This window comes from Podarcis raffonei, chromosome 2 (assembly GCF_027172205.1).
Source record: "Podarcis raffonei isolate rPodRaf1 chromosome 2, rPodRaf1.pri, whole genome shotgun sequence".
Taxonomy (NCBI): domain Eukaryota; kingdom Metazoa; phylum Chordata; class Lepidosauria; order Squamata; family Lacertidae; genus Podarcis; species Podarcis raffonei.
In genome coordinates, this window is record NC_070603.1 from 47,324,011 (window position 1) to 47,340,805 (window position 16,795).

Sequence of the window (16,795 nt, forward strand, 5' to 3'; positions counted from 1 at the left end):
GGGATGTGGAGGTGGCCAAGTTTGCAAATGACACCAGATGATTCAGAGTGAAAAAAACAGAGGGATTGTGAAGAACTGCAGACCGGGTGGATGCATAGTAAAATAACAAATGCTGGTTTAGTGTAACAAAGTGATCCACTTTTTTGGGGTGGGGAGTATTCCTGAAGATAATAATTTCCCCAGTGGCCTTCTCTAGGAGGATGCCACTATAGAAAAAGCCTGCTCTTCAGATTAATGCATACCCATACAGCATGGCTATATTTCCACAGCATATCACATGATGCTGTGAAACATTTCATGTAGATAGTCCATGTATAAATTCTGTTGGGAAGACTTTTTGATTGTGCAAGAAAGCAACAAGCTTTTTCATCTTATTGCCCATTAATCAAATGCCAGCGAAGCAATTATGTCTACTTTAAAACAGTTTCAGAACTTCTTTTTAAAGTATCCATTCTTTGGTTAGGTTTGTGCTTAAATTCCTCCTAATTCATTATCTTTTCCAGTTCCATTAATTCCTGAAACATGAAAATCAAGAGTTAAGTGGCTACCAATATCTATTGCTTTTGTTTTTATAGTTCAGTAAGTCTTAATGCATTAGAATTTTTCACAATTGTATCTTTTTCATTCCACTGTAAAATACAACTCTTTCCATCAGTTAGTCTCTCTGTTGTCTTGCTTGTTTTATCTTTTCATTCCTATTGACACATTTTATGTATAAGGCAGGTATTCAATGAATGGATTCCATCAAAGCCTATCTTAATATCTTCATCATACTTGTGAAAAGTACAAAAGAGTATTATATTTTGAACAACAATGGATTGTAATGTTTCATCTTACCATGTAAAGCCTAAGCTTTTCTCATCTTTTAAAAAAAGATTTGACTTTTTCCACCTTATCAATCTACTTTGTAACATCCCAGGTATATATAGTGATTAGTTAGGGCTTCCATTTGTGGAATAAGGCAAGATTCTTGAGGATGACTACGCTAGAGACCACTGTTTTCTTATCAACTGACAAATAGAAAAGAAACTGTTTTAATGGAGAAAGACGCATTTTAAGAAAATGTCAAAACAAGGGCTTCTCCACAGACTTTTGGCAAGAAAGCCACTTGTACAAATTCATTAATAGAGTATATTTGATTTTCTCTTAGTAAAATAGAATTTTTATAGTGAGGAAGCATTTGAAAAGAAAATATATACTTGTTACTCTAAGTCATAATTCTTCTCTGACAGATAGGGCATCTCTCTGTATATTTGTACATACCTTGGGTCTGTATTTGATTCCAAACTTATAAAATTAGTACAATCTGCAGCCCCTAATGGTTGGGTATTTTCTGTTGACTACAGCTATGATCATCTTGTCAGGTATATGCATTTATTCCTGTTCTCTGAGGAGGATAAACACCATTGCAAATGGGCCCTTGGTGTTTGGCTTAGCATGCTGAAAACCATACCTTTCTGGGCATACTCTGCGGCCAAGATCAAAATATGTGAACAATGGAATAATTGAACTCCCAGTCCCACCACTGTAAGCTTTTCTTTAAAACTTCACAATTATAATTCCCATTGACAACATAAGAAGAATGTACTGATATTAATTTTATAAAGCCACTTTGGAGTACATAATTTCATACGGTTTTATAACTCAGGGAGAACCTTTTAGCAGAGCTGAAGATCGACATCCCTGGTAATCAGTCACAGTTCAGAAACAATAGCACTCAATCAATCAATGAAAAAAGGGGAAAGTTACACATCTGCAGCACCGGAGAATCACTGTGCCCCACAATTCAAGCCTCCATTCTTCTTTTGTGAGTCATAATACGTTTGAAAGCTTTTAAAAGTACAAAGGGAAAGGACTTCAGCATAGAAAAGGGAGAGAGACTTGCTGCACCAAACACATCTAGAAGCTCTCTGTGTTTTCAGGATGATTACTTTTCCATCCAATAAACACTCAAAATTCAGCCTTAGACCTTTCTGTTAAGCAGATGTCATTATTGGCATGGTTTGCTACTTCTCTCTAAAAGCATCCATGCACTTACGACAAGATTTCTCTCTCCCCCACCCCTTTTAACTGCACTTAAATGCATTTGTGTAAAGAACATAGCAGCCTTCCCGTTTCAAAAGGCAAACACTCTGCCTTGTGTGCTGTGTGTGGCTCTTGGGCAGCTACATGCTTCTGCTTGCTCTAAATATATATTTTGTAAATTTCTCTGTTGGGGCCTGGGAGTCGGTCCCTGGGGAAACAGAAAAGGGAAAGATCGAGACAGACACAGCTGTGACGGTAAGAGAAAGAGAGAAATACAGTGGAGACAAGGTTTAAAGTGGCGTCGGCATACCCAGATGCAGTGCCCTCTCCCGTTTCTAGGTATTACAGCGGGAGGGAAATGGCCTGACGATAAGGGCCAAATTTCACATGTGCTGAAAACAAAGATACATTGCTGCTTTATATATACCTAGCTGCCTGCTGCTACCTAAGTTTGTTCCTAGTTTGGCCCTAAGGCAGATGAGGATCTGTGGTTGTTGGCTCTCAACAATATGTGTAAGGTATGGTTTTATCCCATCTTGACGTGGCAGCCTTCCTGGCCCACACAGCTAGCTTCTCCTGTGGCCTGCAAATGTCTCATTTTTTTTTCCATTTCAGAGTGCACTGTAAAAATCCAAGCCAATAGGTAGTTGAGAGGAAAGCTCCAGAACAACAAGAGATAAGTGCTGTTGTTCCTATTATCGCACTCTCAAAGTGTCTTGATTTTCCAAGCACCGTCCCAGAATTATGAAAGCCATCCTGGCTCCTGCTTTGATCCTGGAATGTCCCTGTTTCCCCCACCAGTGTAGTATCTGCTTGGTGAGGAGGATGAGCTGGCACCTATCCTGAGTGATGATGGTGGTGGCAGCTGCAGCTTCAGGGGAGCATCCTATTGCATCTCCATGGCCTCTCTGTGGCTGCTACTGCCTGCCTCTTCTCTTGAGCAGCTTGAAGTGGCAGCTGGAGAGTGGTGGGGGGGTGGGGGGAGAGAGGAGAGGCTGCAGCCGCCAAGACCTAGCCCTGGGAGTAGGTAGACGGTGGGGCTGCACTGGGCAAGAAGAAAGGGGGTGCAAGGAGTCTAGATCTTTTTTTAAAAAAAATGCTTTGTGCATCCACATCTAAGCTTGCTCAAGTCTAGAATTTATTTATTGGTGTGTGTTTTTGTTTTTGTAAATCTCCCAATGAATAAAAAAAATGAAATTGGGAATCATGGGTTTTCTCAGGACGCTGCAGGGCGTGTGTGCTGTGCCCCATTGGTGTAGCGGCGGTGCCACTCACCCTTCTTCTGATAGGAAATATTCTGCAGGAGTGAGGGACAAAAATGGGGCATCGAGGACGGGTCAGTTGGGAAGGGAGTGAGAAATGTCCCAATTTTCATCTGCGGAATGTTATAGAACAATTCAGAGTTGGGCAACCACCTTCACCAGAGCAGCACGTGGGCTGGGCCTGACATCAGACAGTGGAGGAGCTGCCCAATAGGCGAATCCTTGTATTATGCCATACTAAACTTGCATATTCTATAACTAATAAAGTTGTGGCCTTGAAGAACCCACACACTGGTCTCAAGTATTTACTGCTCCCATGTGACATGCCTAGTTGTGCCTGGGGTAAACAATCTCCTTAGATGGTAGTTGTATGTATGTATGCAGGCAGGCAGGCAGGCAGGCAGGCATGTATATACAGTGGTACCTCAGGTTACATATGCTTCGGGTTACATATGCTTCAGGTTACAGACTCCGCTAACCCAGAAATAGTGCTTCAGGTTAAGAACTTTGCTTCAGAATGAAAACAGAAATCGTGCTCCGGCAGCACAGCGGCAGCAGGAGGCCCCATTAGCTAAAGTGGTGCTTCAGGTTAAGAACAGTTTCAGGTTAAGTACGGACCTCCGGAATGAATTAAGTACTTAACATGAGGTACCACTGTAAATGACTGTAATATTGTTGCCAATATTCAACACATTGCTGACAACCTTAAATGTGCTGCTCTGTGACCATTCTTCCATTTTGACAGTTTTAGATCATTCTGGACTTGAAGAGTTTAGAATAAAACAAGGAAACACCCAGTTTTGAAAGATCCATCACTCTCTCCTGGACAATCTTAAGGGGCTTCAGGAGGCCACACTGGCACTTAGTCCTATTACATAGGCTCCTTGGTTGCTAAGCAGGGTTTGTCAATAGCTACTTCCTGCTTTGTATAGGCAGAGACCTTCCTAGAAAGGTGTGGAAGTATCTCCTTAATAAATTTTGCAAGGATCTCCAAATTTATCTCTGCTTTTTGATTTAGGAAAGATTTCTGATAACTCTTACGTTCATGCTCTACTAACTACAACTTCTGAGGAGTCTCCAAGGGAAGCCCATCTTGATTTTTATTTTCTTTCTGACCTTCCTTTCAGTTGCTGGTTTCTGTTTTGTTGTTCAGGGATACAATAAAACAAAAACAAAATAAAACCATTCTTAACCTTTTATCATTTCACCTTCTGGCCGGAATCAAAATAAAATGAAATGTGACAGCAAGTCAGCATTTTAAGTCACATTGCTAACATAAAAGGGCAAAAGATTATTGGATACTTCTTAATTTTAATCTGTATCATCTGTTTTCAAAACAATCCTCCAGCTGTTTGGATACAGGAAGCTGTAGCAGAAGGGACACACTTTTTCCTGTGCTGTAGCTTTAGACCGTTTTCTAAGTCTTAGAACCATTAACGAAATGAGTTTCACTCCAGGGAAAAGCTGCAAAACCGGGACACTATTTATTGTACCTATTGATGAACTAACTTTCATTCCACTTTATAGCCTTCGTTTTTTAATCTGTTTCACTGATCACTGAAGGGCATTCTTCTTCAAAGGCAGAAAAGAACATACCACTTATTGCTAGGTCTCATCAACAGATGATAATGTGCTACCATCACAGCAAGCAGTGAGAAATCTTGGTCATGAGACAGCCAAACAAGTGAATAGATGACATTACATGCCTTTTCGAAACTGTTGACAGCTTGCAGGAGCTCACATCTGCTCATTTCCAAGTTGCCTTAAGAGTGATGCGGAAGATCATGGCTTTGGCAATGGAATCCTTGATAAAAGTTATTTACCGCAGACCAACATGAAGTTGACCATGCTCGAGGTCACCTGGGCCTAAGTGTGGCTAGCTTAGCTTGTGGTATTATTCTTTATTTATAAATGACAATGCCTAAGGAAGAAGGCAAAGTACTCACAGGAGCTTAGACTAATTCAAACCTTCCAAGTATCACTGGAAATACACCAAGAGGGCCATTTAAAGAGCTTCAAACTCTAATACATTTAATTCCCCCAGTGTCATTATGGTATAGCATTTCCAAAAATGTAGTTTGTGTAAAGGTCATAGTAGAGGGGGAAAATATATTGTGGGTAGGGGCTCTTTTTTGTGGTTGCACTGTTAAATTTCTATTTATTTCTCCAGGCTGAACTGAAGGTGTAGTAAATATTTATAGATGTACACTGTTGGTTTGTCTGGGTAGAATTAATTGCACAAATATTGATGTAGAATGATCCACACAAGGCATTAAGATTCAGTGTCCTTTATCAGGAGCAAATAAACCCAAAGATGCAAAATCTCACACAACAGAGGATTGAGTGCATAAGCACGAATGTCACTCATGTCTGTGTATATTTGTTTGTTTTTATACTTAGAAGAAACAATCTTTAGCATTTTAAGGATGCAGGTGGATTTCTTACTTGGCAGAGATTTGACATTCTAAGAATATAGTTTTGGAGCAAATCCCTGTCAAAACAGAGGCAGAAGGCAGGTGACCAGAATCTCTATGGCTGCAGACAACACTGATTCCCACAGAACCCTGAATTATGTGTGGTTGAAACACCAGAGAAATAGGTCTGATGCTTAGAGGACTTCTTTACATTTGCTATAAGGGTATTTAACATATCACTTCATTGAATATACATATCTAGAACACTCCGCTGAATCAGTCTGTGTTTTATGTAAATACATCCCTGGAATTCTCTGCAAACGTATTTACATTTCCTTTTAAACTTTAGTCTAAAGACATTTATCCCCTTCTATGCTTAGCTTGGATTTAAATCCATTTTTGGCCCTAAACCAAGTGGAATCTACAAACTGATAGCCATCTATTTTAAACTATTTCTGTGTTTATACAAAACAGCCCATTGCCGAGACCTTTTTATGTCAGCTTGCCAGATCTCAGTGGGTGTTCATCAGTATGACTTTATTAATCAGTGTCAGTGTAATGCAGCTCAAGACAGCTGAGCTTGTTTTCCTGTGACTCCTGCATGTTGCTTAAATCAAGATCTTATCACCCAGGGCACAGGGTAAAGTAATTAGGAGATCTATCTATCTATATATATAGATATCCATATCCCACTACAAATTAGGTAATGGAGATAGGGTAAGCTCCTTAGTCCGGCATTCCTATGAGGTGCTCAGAAACATTGTCAGAGGTCTAGATTTGTTAATAACATTAGAAAAGCAAGCTCTTTTATGAAAGGCGTGGGACAGCTATTCCCACCACATGTTTTAGATCACAAACAACAGTCCTTTAGGGTGGGGGAGGAGTGTAATGTACCTAGTTCTCTGTTTCACACAATGAATGGCTATTGTATTATAAGGCATGAGGAATAAAATAATCCAAATCAATGTACTTATTTATTTATATTTTTCATTAAAAGTGGGAATTTGGATCTTGTTACAGCTCACCCACCCCATCCCCACCAACCCTTGAATTCCCTTCTCTCTACCTTTCTGAAACCTATAATCATACCCCTTTTTAATATGTAAAATGGTTCATCTTAGCTGACAAGTAAGGTTGGCTTTAGAGTTAAATTCTTATAACCAGACAGGCAGAAACAGATTTCCTTGGCTTCCTCTTCCCCATGGCAACCCTAATACCCAGAATGCTCCAAAGACCAAAGGACATGGAAGCTGAGAGAGAACACATACCCCCCTGCTGCCACCACCAAAAAAATAGGTAGGGACAACTGCTAGCAGGAACTTCATACATTGAAAGTGTTTCTACTAAGTCCTTTTTTATGGGGGGCCACAGGGGTACGCATACCCCTAAACATTTTGTGAATCTAAGTTTGGCCTCATTGAGGGGCAGTATTTCAATGAGTAGGAAAATGAGAGTACCCCTAAATATATATTTTTTTGGGGGGGGCTGCTTCTACTCAATATTGGGGGCTCCCTCCTTCCTCTCTGTCCTTAGCTTACTAATGTGTTCACTTTATTTTATTTTGAAACAATTATAAAATCCTTTTCAAACAAAATGCAGTAAAAGTAAAAGTTTACTAAAACTGTATGCAAGCAAGTAAACAATGCAATTTAAAAACTGGATTAGAAATGGATTATTTTGTTACATTTTAACAAGGCAAATTACCACTAAACGTAGTGGGGAGCTATCTCGAATAATACAATATGAGTTTGGAATTCAAAGTCTACTTTTCCTTTCACCTCTTGGAAGACCGAGGCCCATTTTCAGATTTTCAGTTAATCAATAGAAATTCAAAATATCTGTTTCACCAGTGATTTGTCAAAACAGAACGTTGAGTCGTCATTTAGCATGACACATGGTCCAGTTGAATCCCAGCTGGATGTTTCTGGTCTGTCTTCTGCTCCTTCCTCTCTTCCTGCCCCCGCTCTTACAACTCAGCTTGCCATTTTGTGAAATGACTTGTTGCTCTTGTTTGCCTGTTGTTAGAAACTGCTGGTAGCATGCTGCCTCCTGATGCATATTGTATCTGATTTGAGTGGCAAGTAGGATGATTGGGAAGGAAGCTCAAGGAGTCATCCATAGATATTTGTGAGCTGCATTTGCCTGTATTTTGCACTTCTCTTTGGCTGACAGTATGCCTGATGGGCTCCTTTAAAAGACATAAGCTGTAAAGAGGTGATATTAAAGGTAATCAAGGCAGCTAAGTATATGCAGATGGTCTGAATAGTCTGAAAACTAATCAGGAACTTGAGTTCGCTCAACAGAAATCAGAGAAAAATACAATTTCCCTACAAGATCGCTAATAAATGATACGTCACTAGAATCAGCCATTTGATTGGTGGGTCCAAGGACACTGTGGCTGCGTTTAGATGATTATTGCTCATCCCACTAAACAAAGATATGCACATAGCCCATTCTCCTTCCTTCAATGTGTGCCTCAGTTAAATGTGGAAGTCTCCAATTAACCATAGATTCCCATTTAAAGTGTGTGAGCTTCTGAACAAAACATTACTCTTCCTCTGACACAGGAGTTTAGAACAAAATGAATTACATCCAAAATAAATTCTGAAAATGCAGGAAGTGAAATGGCAGTATTTGCCGGCTTTTCCACATTGGTACTCTAAAAGCCAGGTCTTTCTGAACTAGAAAGATGCATTTAATTGAACTATGGTTTAATCAGGTTCAGCCAGTGACGACACACCTTGAGTTTCTAATCTTGGAGAAAAAGTGTATCATTCAGAAAATATAATCATCCTTAGGTTAGACACATTTTGTTTCCAGTTCTATTCATGTCTCAGAGAACTCTTGAAAAGCAAAGCAAAACAAAAGCTATCATGGTAGCAAAAGTAGTGATTAGACTGTGTGTTTTGCAAAACAAGATTAGCTCACTGCTGGTTTTTAGACAATGGTGGAAAGTTGCAATATTGAGGTCTCTGAACAGTCTGTCCTCTGAGTGCCACAGTGGGCTACTTTCCTTTTGCCCCCATTTAAACACAGACACTCTTCCCTGAATAAGAAGGTCTGAAGAATGTATATTAACAATAACAACAACAACATCAACAATAATAGTAATATATTTGAACATTTCAAGAAGGGCAAATTCACAATCAATAGCATAGCTGTCTGCACTTTTTTGTATCCAACGATGATGATGATTTATTCTTTATTAAATTTCTATACTGCCCTTCATCTGAGGATCACAGGGCAGTTTATAATATTAAAACAAAAAGAGACATACTATAGTAAAAACAACAACAGCCCCACCACCATCACCATGCACAGTTTAAAAGGACATAGGCTATTTAATTAGCCAAAGGCCTGGTTATAAAGAAATGTTTTTGCCTGGCACCTAAAGATATGCACTGAAGGCAACAGATGAGCCTCCTTGGGGAGAGCGTTCCACAAGCCACCACAGAAAAGGCCTGTTCTTGTGTTGTCACCCTATGGACCTCTTGTGGAGGAGGCACACCAAGAAAGGCCTCAGATAATGATCTCAGGTCTGGGTCGTTTCATATGGTGAAAGGCGGTTCTTGAGGTATTGCAGTGCTGAGTGTCTCAGATGCTCTCCATGTCTTAGTTACTTTTAACAGACATGTCACCAGCCAAATAGAATGGGTAGTTTGCAAGCATCAGAGCCCTGACTTCAAATTAACCGTGATTTGTGAGCTATTCCCTTTCCTCTTAACTACTCTGCTGATCTATAGATTTTATATTCCTTAATTCCTAATTATGTCTGGAGGAAGATAATAGACTATAATTAGAAATCTGCCATGTATTTTTAGAACTTGGAGATGAGTCTTTCTAATCAGATCATACATGAACAATGGAAACTAATGTCCAATGCTAGCTTGTATTGCATAGCGTTTGATAAAACTTGACTGTCAGATGGCTATTTTTAAACTTCCTTAATCGTTGCACACCCACAAGCAATAATAACACCATGGCAGTGGCTCATGATTGACTGTGCTTGAGCTAGAAATGGACGCTTTGAAATAATTTAAAAGTTCTGGTTCTAGCTATAAAAAGAAAACAGCAGGAAACCCCAATGCTCAAAAAGCTCTTTATAAATCTGCGTGCAAATGCACGGCATTACATTAGGATAATAAAGGAGCAGAATTCCTCTGGGATTACAGAGGGCCAGCCTCATCATGAAGATACACGAAGAAGTTGCTTCAGGCAGCAAATTCAGAGGCAGAGGCATTTTCTTGCCTCCAGCCTTTCTCTTGTGTGTCATTAAAAATGTCAGAGTGTAATGAACTTATTCTGACTTTTCATGTGCAATAATGGCTAAGGCTGGCACAACGGACGCAGTGCATTTCATATATCTGACAATGGGGACCCCATAAAGGGTTTCCTTTCTGCTTGTGACAGTCGTGGGGTGCAGGATTCCCAAAGAAGGACGTGAAAAAAGCCTCAACAAAAAGCCTCCACAATTCCTGTTTCTGGGTTTTCACTTTTTGAAATATGGCAATCCTAACAAACACCAGACAAGCAGCCTTCACCTGACTCTACACCTCTTTGTTGCTAAAGTTGAGGGAATGCAAAAAGAAGAAAATTTAAACCCAGTGCCACAACTTGCAGTTCTAGTGCCTCCAATAATGAAAAGTTCCTGGAAGTCAAATGCCCTCTTGCCTCAATAGCAAAAATGTAAGAGTTGGTTGCAATTGCTCAGAGATGTGGGGAAAGTACTGGATACCTCTTCTTTATCACATGACAAGACTTCACCTTGTCATTATTTTTTAAAAAAAGGTTCAGAGGCTTCTATGCATATTGTTGTTACTTTGAAGAGCATTAGTTCTACTCATTGACCAGATTGTTCTTAAAACACTGCACATATATATAGTATACCTGCAACACACCGGACAGAATTCTTACAGAATTTGTGTGGGGCTGGCATTTTCTAATGCAGTTTCATCTACCCTTATAGAAAATCTCAATTTTAGACAGCCTTGAATGTTCTTAATAGGACTTACTGATTTATTTTGCAAATCTCTCTTTTCAGAACTCTGCATCTTTCTACAAAATGACAACAATGGCCGTGGATATAAACTGTAAGAATTCCCTGGACATGCCACATCACTGATGACTTTTGAAAACCTGGTATGTTCACATTTAAAAATAATAAAAGAGAGTGGGGAAAGGTGTTCTCTCTGTCTCTGTGCTAAAGAGAATATAGTTCAAAATTAAAACTGTTTAATAAATGTCAATCTCCTCTTTAATTCATTATTAAATACTTTGGAAAATTGTTCAGCAGCACTGTCAGCCAAAGAGAAGTGAGAATTAGTTCAGTCAATGTGTATGGAGATTCAGATATGGGACCCTCTTGCTAAGTCATACACAGCTAGGTAGGTGAAAAGTCAAAAGTGAGCTGTGGTCCTGTTGAACCTTATATAGTGAACTTAAATTGAATCATGTAGATTGCCTTATCTCTGAAACAGATTTAATGCCTCTGATTGTGATTCATGATTTATCTATATTTTAAGTGCACGTTCATGTTACCTGTGTATTTGCCTTAGCCATTATTTTTAAACACACCTTTTAAATGAAGTTTATTTCTTCCTTTGGGCAAAATCATTAATCCACAGTTAGTTGGTTTTATTTCCTCTGCTGCCATATGCAGAGCTGGGAAAGAAATATCTCTTTCTGGAGGGAATAGGAAAGTATAATATGTGGGGACACATTGTTTATATGTATTTAAAGGTTATCACATCCTATTCACTATATTGATAGCCCCAACTGACATTTCCCTGCTCTTCTCAAACGATGCATGTCTTGTTCATTGTGCTATGCAGAGTCAGCTGTCAGCCAGTGCATCAGGGGACCAAAACCCATTTTCTTTTGCTGTTTTGTTTGCACTTCCACTAAAAAGCCTTTGAATTGCTGGATTTCTTTGCAGGGCAGAAACTAATACACAAACCAAGGTGCAAACTTCTTATCAGACTAATGAATTTGAAAGCAACCAATTTACTATTTCAGTGCTCACCAAGGTCATCAATGACCGGACCGGGGGGGGGGGGGATCCCTGTTTCCATCCTTTTTCTTCTTCTCTTTCCAAATATATAGACTGTGCATGGTGAGTTTTTGCAAGTTCTCACTAATTTGGAAATCACTTAAAAAGTTTAAAAGAAGGGAAAGCATATTATTTAACCATCTCTTTAACTTTGGGTAATATCCAGTGTTCGTCACACCCTCTAAAATCAATGGACTTAAGTCATTTAAGTCCATTGATTTCAGTGGGTCTACTCTGAGTTTGATTGAATTGGCTATTGCCCTTCGTTTATAAGGGATTTTCCCCTAGGGTAGGCTAACCAAGATGAATAGCACAATGAGACTTTGGGAGTGGCATATGAAGTACAGTATGTCTAGGATATTGGAGTTTTCACAATGAGCTGTAGCTAGGGATGGAGGAGGAATTTGTTCACTCTGCTTTTCATAGTGAACTGATCCTACTTAGTGCTCCCAAACTTGCCAGGGATCAGAACACATCCCAGTTCTCCAGCTTTTGCAATATGGTTTTAGTGCACAAAAAGTACATACAAAATTATAGGGTGGTAATCGACTACGTTTTTAATCGGAGTTGACCCACCCGAATGAAGAAACATTACCCAGTTGAGTGCCAATGAATGTTTGCACAGGTAAAGATCCAATGTAGTGATTGCCAGCAAAGCTCCGGCTTCTGGTACTTGGTAAGGTGTTTTATTTTATTTTAATTCCATCTTTATTCTGAATGGTGGTGATCAGATGTTGACATTCCTCCAGACCTTGTTCGGTGCATGGCATTACCCTCAGTTCATTGTTGCTAAGCTGACAGTAAATTTCACTCAACAGACTCCTATGGGTAAAAATGACAATTTTTGCCTTGTTCCGAGACAACTTAATAAAGAACACTGGGAGTATACAGCTGCATAACAATAATCATATTTCAAGCTTTTTCTGCTGGAGCACCAGAATATGCACATAAAAGAAATGCAGTAAATTGATGTTGAAGCCCATGCAGATCAGCAGGGAGCAAGCTCCCCCAGGGTTTGCCATATTAAAAGTGATCCCCAGATTGTTTATAAAGTTGGAATGTAAATATACCAAGGGTGACAAGTAATGGACAAGTTTTGAATATAGCCAGGGGCTCATATCATTTACAGCCTTAAATAGGAACATTATCTTCAGTCTGATCAACTTTTCCTGGCACAGACAATTCAATAGGAACGGCACTGCTGTTTGGAGGAAGTAGGGGGTCATGACGAACCAATGCACTTGCCTTGCCCTGAGGCTCCCCTTCATGGAGGCCAGAGCTATCTTGTCCACACATAAATCCTACTTCCTTATTACTGTTTTGTGTAACCAAATATGGGTTGTGAAACTATTCCATTTTTTCATAGATAATGACTTGCAGGACCAGCCTCTATTGCCATGTGACTCCCTACATAGACTAGTTTGGAACACAATGTGCCACACCTCTTTATGCAGGCTCCTGTGCCCAATGTTGTTGTTGTCGTTTAGTCGTTTAGTCATGTCCGACCCTTCATGACCCCATGGACCAGAGCACACCAGGCACTCCTGTCTTCCACTGCCTCCCACAGTTTGGTCAAACTCATGCTGGTAGCTTTGAGAACACTGTCCAACCATCTCATCCTCTGTCATCCCCTTCTCCTTGTGCCCTCCATCTTTCCCAACATCAGGGTCTTTTCCAGGGAGTCTTCTCTTCTCATGAGGTGGCCAAAGTATTGGAGCCTCAGCTTCACGATCTGTCCTTCCAGTGAGCACTCAGGGCTGATTTCCTTAAGAATGGATAGGTTTGATCTTCTTGCAGTCCATGGGACTCTCAAGAGTCTCCTCCAGCACCATAATTCAAAAGCATCAATTCTTCGGTGATCAGCCTTCTTTATGGTCCAGCTCTCACTTCCATACATCACTACTGGGAAAACCATAGCTTTAACTATACAGACCTTTGTTGGCAAGGTGATGTCTCTGCTCCCTGTGCCCAATAATTATTTACAAAAAATGCTATGGTGCTGGTGATCCCTCCCACCTATAGCAGTCTGAAGGATATGGCTGTGTGAGCACACATGATCCCTTCTTTCCCTGCACTCTGCCGCTCTCTTGCCATTGCTGCTTGATTGACAGCAGCAGAAGCTGCTGCTCTGAGAGTATGAAGACATCATCCAACTATATATGTTCATGCTTGAGGCATATGGGAGTGTAGATGACAGGCAATGACATACAGACAAATCCATGCTTTATCAGAACATTCAGGTTATTGATATATAGACATATAATACAGAGCAAGGCTGCAGTGGTCACCTTAGGCCTCTAGTAATATTGGAATGTGCTCAAGGAGTTTTGTGTGAACAGTTCCACACCATTTATCACATCAAGCTGTAGCCAGGGATAATTCAGCCTAAGCTTCGGGATGAAGGGCTCCTCCCCTCCCCTTCTTTTTCATAAAGTCGCCTTAGGAAGAACCATGCAACACAATGAAGGAAGGTTCATTCCAAAATGTGGCAGGAAGTTTTATTATGTTGAAGCCTGACAGCATTATTCTGTCACATCAAAAATGCTACATCCCTTTTGTGATGAGCATCACAGAGTGGGCCAAAGGTAGCGGGTATATTAGATGACTCTAGAAGGATCTTTTAGCTTAAAAACATAGTCATATGATGCTCAGTTAATAGGGAACAAGATTCCAGTTCTGCCAAATTTATTGTGCTGTGGCATAGATGTGAGAAAATAAAAAATTGTTAAGCTTTGGATGATGATTCTTAATACACAAAAGAAACTTCTGAGAGAGAATCAAGTAAACATCTCTCTCTCTCTCTCTCTCTCTCTCTCTCTCTCTCTCACACACACACACACACACACACACACACACACACACACACTTCTTGGCCACTTAGGCAAGAGCAACAGTTAAGCTCCCAAACTATTCATGTGCCTATCAAATGAACTATATGGACGTATGCTGAGTAATGACCAACTCTTATTTCAGTACAACTTAGCATTTAATTCATGGGTATCTGTGCACCTTATATGTTTTTGGACTCCAACTCCCATCAGCCCCAGCCAATAGTTAAGCAATATCAGGAGGTGCACCCACTATTTTAAAAGTGCTTCAAAGCATCACATACATTACTATGTTTCAGTACAGCAATCTTGCAAAGTCATTAATGTTCTCTCCGTATTTCATGTGGGGTCTTAGAGTCTGAGAGTGGGCTGCCTAAAAGATAGTGAGGTTGTGACAGTGGCAAGATTTGAAGAGCTATGTTCATTGATATAGCTCAGTTTCTCAGACACTATGTGTCAGGGAACTTCCATCGGAGCTAGAGGTGGAGGAAAGGCTCCAGAGGGATGCCGGAGAGGGTCCCAGTAGGGAGAGAGGCAGCCCATCTGCTGGGGAAGGAAATCAGCGTAACACCAGTGGAGAAGGGGGGCAGATGGGGGAATCGGAAAGGAGGCTCCAGGACTCTTCACCGGAGACCAGCGGGGAGAGCACGGGTACGCCGCTGCCCACGCCCTCCCTGCGCGGAGAGTAGGAGGAGACTTGGCGTCAAAGAACTTCTTTGCTGGAAGAGGTTCAAGAAACGCCCACTGACGGATTCTGCCAGCGACTGAGACAGTCACGAAGTGAAGGGCTGTCCAGACAGAAAGGGTTCAACCAGGTAACCTAGCCAGGAGTGGCGGCAACTTATGCACGAGCAACCCCTAGAACCATTACACTATGCTTTGCCACCTCTCCATCAACATTAAGTTCTGAGTGTTTAGGCTACAGATAAGTTCTAGGCACTGATAGGTTCTAGACATTTGCCATCCTGGGCTCCTTCAGGATGAAGGGTAGGATATAAATTCAATAAATACTGATGAATAGCAAGGCTGTCTCATCTATATTTACATTAATAAGTTCTGATGTAAGATTCTAGTTTTGGGGATCTGCATGTGAACCGGAATTATGGCATTTATATGGAATGAAATGGCAATTTATTTTGGATTCACCCACATTAAAGTACAAGGGGATATATTCTCATGTATTTCTGGAGTGTTTTGTATGGCGCCTATTGATAGGCTTTACAGCCTACCCTTGGCCATGGACTTGGGTATCTATCTCAGTTTATGTCTTCTGTACTGTTGTTGGCACCCATCTGTCTCGAGAGACAATGGAGTGTGCCTTTGGGGGATGAAGTCAAACCACTGGGGAATCACAACACCTACTGTGACTGCAGAGACTTGTAACTGCTGCCTCCTGCATTGTTTTTGCTGCACTGGCAGCACCAACAGGACTTCCCTGGGGTGCAAGCCTGGGCAGTGTGTATGGAGGTTGTGGGCTGACAAAACCCTCCTCTTAGCCTGGCTGATGTGGTCCAAGGGAGAGCAGAGCAATATATTTGGCATCAGCCTAGCTGCAGGAATTGCTAGCAGAAGATGTACAAGACAAACTCCATCTGTCCACTCTGGATTTGTGTAGGGTTTACTCCTTAGCCTTTTCTTCTCCCAATAATGTCTCTGCAAGGCAGTGAATATTTAACTGGGTGGGGGGTTGTCTTCAATTTCCTTTCTTTGGGAAGTCACTTAATCATGGGACAAAATGGAACCATTTTGTTCTACAACGTGTTCCAAATGTTACACCTGGGAGAGCCAGCCAATGAGAGCTCCTTATGAATTCAAATGAAGAGGATCAGGTTGCACCACATGGAGTTCTCTGTGGTGATGCTGCTGTACAATCATTTCGATTTAATTTGTTTTATTTCATTTTATATACAATCTTTACAACAGTGCAATCATTTCATGTACCGGCTGCTATTGTACTTGAGAGACAATGTGGGGGCAGGATGCTTGCTATTTATCAAATCAGAGAAAAGTTGAACTATTCGTCTTTGAGACCTTGCTTACAATAATTTGAGGTGATACGTATTACTAAAGAGAGGAGTCCACATAAGACCATTAAATCTGGACTCCAGAGTATAAAATTATCCAGCTGCATCACTGCTTCCAACCGAATATGAACATGGGTGCAGTCCAAAGGAAATGACAGTTTGCAGTGAAAAAATGAGCAAAATGTCAGTCAAG